General features: G+C 55.2%; 1 protein-coding gene across 1 annotated transcript in view; it reads left to right on the forward strand.

Annotated features, from left to right (window-relative positions):
- The window catches only part of BCORL1 (BCL6 corepressor-like 1), an 88,897-nt gene that overhangs the window by 16,801 nt on the left and 67,243 nt on the right, over positions 1-4,853 (forward strand). The window contains exon 2 of the mRNA XM_018576280.1: positions 2,230-2,337. The gene's annotated coding sequence lies outside the window, so the exon portion shown is untranslated. The remainder of the gene's footprint in view (positions 1-2,229; positions 2,338-4,853) is intronic.

Here is a 4,853-nt window from a genome sequence, read left to right on the forward strand (position 1 = left end):
GTAGTAGTGCAGTGTGCAATGTGTAGGGGCCCTCCATCCTTTCTACCCCCTTATGCAATGTGTAGGGGCCCTCCATCCCTTCTACCCCAGGATCCAGTGTGTAGGGGCCCTGCATCCCTTCTTCCCCCAGATGCAATGTGTAGGGGCCCTCCATCCCTTCTACCCCAGGATGCAGTGTGTAGGGGCCCTCCATCCTTTCTACCCCCGGATGCAATGTGTAGGGGCCCTCCATCCCTTCTACCCCCTTATGCAATGTGTAGGGGCCCTCCATCCCCTCTACCCCCAGATGCAGTGTGTAGGGGCCCCCCATCTCTTCTACCCCAGGATGCAATGTGTAGGGGCCCTCCATTTCTTCTACCCCCGGATGCAATGTGTAGGGGCCCTCCATCCCTTCTACCCCTGGATGCAATGTGTAGGGGCCCTCCATCCCTCCTACCACAGAATCCAGTGTGTAGGGGCCCTCCATCCCTTCTACCCCCGGATGCAATGTGTAGGGCCCTCCATCCCTTCTACCCCAGGATGCAGTGTGTAGGGGCCCTCCATCCCTTCTTCCCCCGGATGCAATGTGTAGGGCCCTCCATCCCTTCTACCCCAGGATGCAGTGTGTAGGGGCCCTCCATCCCTTCTTCCCCCGGATGCAATGTGTAGGGCCCTCCATCCCTTCTACCCCAGGATGCAGTGTGTAGGGGCCCTCCATCCCTTCTTCCCCCGGATGCAATGTGTAGGGCCCTCCATCCCTTCTACCCCAGGATGCAGTGTGTAGGGGCCCTCCATCCCTTCTTCCCCCGGATGCAATGTGTAGGGCCCTCCATCCCTTCTACCCCAGGATGCAGTGTGTAGGGGCCCTCCATCCCTTCTTCCCCCGGATGCAATGTGTAGGGCCCTCCATCCCTTCTACCCCAGGATGCAGTGTGTAGGGGCCCTCCATCCCTTCTTCCCCCGGATGCAATGTGTAGGGCCCTCCATCCCTTCTACCCCAGGATGCAGTGTGTAGGGGCCCTCCATCCCTTCTTCCCCCGGATGCAATGTGTAGGGCCCTCCATCCCTTCTACCCCAGGATGCAGTGTGTAGGGGCCCTCCATCCCTTCTTCCCCCGGATGCAATGTGTAGGGCCCTCCATCCCTTCTACCCCAGGATGCAGTGTGTAGGGGCCCTCCATCCCTTCTTCCCCCGGATGCAATGTGTAGGGCCCTCCATCCCTTCTACCCCAGGATGCAGTGTGTAGGGGCCCTCCATCCCTTCTTCCCCCGGATGCAATGTGTAGGGCCCTCCATCCCTTCTACCCCAGGATGCAGTGTGTAGGGGCCCTCCATCCCTTCTTCCCCCGGATGCAATGTGTAGGGCCCTCCATCCCTTCTACCCCAGGATGCAGTGTGTAGGGGCCCTCCATCCCTTCTTCCCCCGGATGCAATGTGTAGGGCCCTCCATCCCTTCTACCCCAGGATGCAGTGTGTAGGGGCCCTCCATCCCTTCTTCCCCCGGATGCAATGTGTAGGGCCCTCCATCCCTTCTACCCCAGGATGCAGTGTGTAGGGGCCCTCCATCCCTTCTTCCCCCGGATGCAATGTGTAGGGCCCTCCATCCCTTCTACCCCAGGATGCAGTGTGTAGGGGCCCTCCATCCCTTCTTCCCCCGGATGCAATGTGTAGGGCCCTCCATCCCTTCTACCCCAGGATGCAGTGTGTAGGGGCCCTCCATCCCTTCTTCCCCCGGATGCAATGTGTAGGGCCCTCCATCCCTTCTACCCCAGGATGCAGTGTGTAGGGGCCCTCCATCCCTTCTTCCCCCGGATGCAATGTGTAGGGCCCTCCATCCCTTCTACCCCAGGATGCAGTGTGTAGGGGCCCTCCATCCCTTCTTCCCCCGGATGCAATGTGTAGGGCCCTCCATCCCTTCTACCCCAGGATGCAGTGTGTAGGGGCCCTCCATCCCTTCTTCCCCCGGATGCAATGTGTAGGGCCCTCCATCCCTTCTACCCCAGGATGCAGTGTGTAGGGGCCCTCCATCCCTTCTTCCCCCGGATGCAATGTGTAGGGCCCTCCATCCCTTCTACCCCCTTATGCAATGTGTAGGGGCCCTCCATCCCTCCTACCCCAGGATGCAGTGTGCAGGGGCCCTCCATCCCTTCTACCCCCGATGCAGTGTGTAGTACCCCTCCATCCCATGTGACAGTAGGGAGTTGTGTTGTGTCACACAATGATGTCATTGTCCTCCTCTCTCCTGTGACAGGCCTCAGCAGTAAAAACTGTCTGTACTGCCCAGAGACCACCAATCAGATTGCAGTGTGGAATCGACAGAGGAAAGTGTGAGGTGCCTGGTGCCTGAGCACAGTGCCGGGTAAGTTGTACACAGTGCAGAGTTGGGGGGGGGTGCATGTATCACAGTGCTGGGTGTATGTAGTACAGGGTTGGGTTAGGGGGTGTTTATAGGGCAGTGTAGGGTTGGGGGGAGAGATTGTAGTACAATGTGGGGTGTACGTAGCACAGTGTGGGGTGCATGTAGTACAGTGTGGGGTGTATGTAGCACAGAGCAGAGTTGAGGGGTGTATGTAGTACAATGTGGGGTGTATGTAGTACAATGCGGGGTGTATGTAGTACAATGTGGGGTGTATGTAGTACAGTGCAGGATTGAGGGGTGAATGTAGCGCAGAGTCAGGGAGGTTCCTGTAGTACAGCGCTATGTTCGATGTATCGGGCAGTGTGCGGAGCGCTGTGATGGCCGCATCCATACCCCGCACCGATCTGCACATCGGGGTGATCACTGTGTGTGGGGTGACCGCCCCGGGTGCGTACAGTGCGGGTGCAGTGGTCGGGTGCGTACATTCGGAGTGCGGAGTGTAGTCGGGGTGTGTATATTGTACAGTACTCCGGTGGTCGGGGTTGTCACACTGGGCGATGTGATGAGTAGTTGTGTCCGGTGTACAGTAGTTGAGCACATTGTACAGAGGTGACCAGTCACGGGGTGTTGTGTAGTTGTACATCAGTGTATAGTTGTGAGGTGTTGTGTATTAGTACATCAGTGTATAGTTGTGGGGTACAGAGAGGGGGACACATGGGGAGATACTTCTAGATACATCCAGAGAGGGGGAAACATGGGGAGATACTTCTAGATACACCCAGAGAGGGGGACACATCGGGAGATACGTCTAGATACATCCAGAGAGGGGGAAACATCGGGAAATACTTCTAGATACATCCAGAGAGGAGGATACTTCTAGATACATCCAGAGAGGGGGACACATTGGGGGATACTTCTAGATACACCCAGAGAGGGGGACACATCGGGAGATACTTCTAGATACATCCAGAGAGGGACAGATCGGGAGATACTTCTAGATACATCCAGAGAGGGGGAAACATGGGGAGATACTTCTAGATACATCCAGAGAGGGGGACACATGGGGAGATACTTCTAGATACATCCAGAGAGGGGGACACATGGGGAGATACTTCTAGATACATCCAGAGAGGGGGCACATCGGGAGATACCTCTAGATACATCCAGAGAGGGGGACACATCGGGAAATACTTCTAGATACATCCAGAGAGGAGGATACTTCTAGATACATCCAGAGAGGGGGACACATCGGGGGATACTTCTAGATACACCCAGAGAGGGGGAAACATCGGGAGATACTTCTAGATACATCCAGAGAGGGACAGATCGGGAGATACTTCTAGATACATCCAGAGAGGGGGACACATGGGGAGATACTTCTAGATACATCCAGAGAGGGGGACACATCGGGAGATAGTGTAGATACATCTAGAGAGGGGGACACATTGGGAGATACTTCTAGATACATCCAGAGAGGGGGAAACATCGGGAGATACCTCTAGATACATCCAGAGAGGGGGACACATGGGGAGTTACCTCTAGATACATCCAGAGAGGGGGACACATGGGGAGTTACCTCTAGATACATCCAGAGAGGGGGACACATCGGGAAATACTTCTAGATACCCCCAGAGAGGAGGATACTTCTAGATACCCCCAGAGAGGGGGAAACATCGGGAAATACTTCTAGATACCCCCAGAGAGGGGGACACATCGGGGGATACTTCTAGATACATCCAGAGAGGGGGACACATCGGGGGATACTTCTAGATACCTCCAGAGAGGGGGACACATGTGGAGATATTTCCGTCCCGGTTTCACTTTCCGAGTCTAGAAAAGAAGAAAACTGCTCCGATGTTCCCGATTTCTTTGCTCCGGTTCTGATTGGTAGATGCAGAAATGAGAAGATGGTTCTTGATAATCAGGAGGAGGAGTCACGTGCGTGGTCGGATATTTCTGGAGAACGATGTAAAAGAGAGAGATGGAGGAAGAGAGAGCGAGATGGAGGAAGAGAGAGAGAGAGATGAAGGGAGATGTGTTTGGATGGGGAAATAGCGGAAGGTAGGCCGGTCGGTAGATGGAATTCGGCAATCATAGGTGAAGGTTGGTAGGCGAATGGATAGAGATAGAGATTGGATGAGAGGTGATGGTTGGTTGGATAAAACGTTTTGGGGTGGGCGGGGCATCCTGCGGCCATATTCACCTTCCTGGTGCGGATCAGCTTGGACTTGTCCTTCTAGAAGTCATCGTGAGCCGTATAGAAGATGTCGGCATTGCTCTGTGTAGATAAAGATTCTTCTCTCTGTAGATTTGGGGGTGATGAGGGGGGTGGGGGTTGGGTAGGGATCGGAATGGCGTATTCCCCTTTGACGCAACCCTGCGCCGTCGTCCCGTCTTCTCCGGCCATAGAATACTGGTGACACCGGCACGCTGTATCATTTGTTCAATGGAGATTCAGGTCGCCTCAGAGAGTCCCCCATGTAGATCTTTCCATTAACAATGGTGATCGGGCAGTT

This window comes from Nanorana parkeri, unplaced genomic scaffold (assembly GCF_000935625.1).
Source record: "Nanorana parkeri isolate BGI_ZX_2015 unplaced genomic scaffold, ASM93562v1 scaffold62, whole genome shotgun sequence".
NCBI classification, from domain to species: domain Eukaryota; kingdom Metazoa; phylum Chordata; class Amphibia; order Anura; family Dicroglossidae; genus Nanorana; species Nanorana parkeri.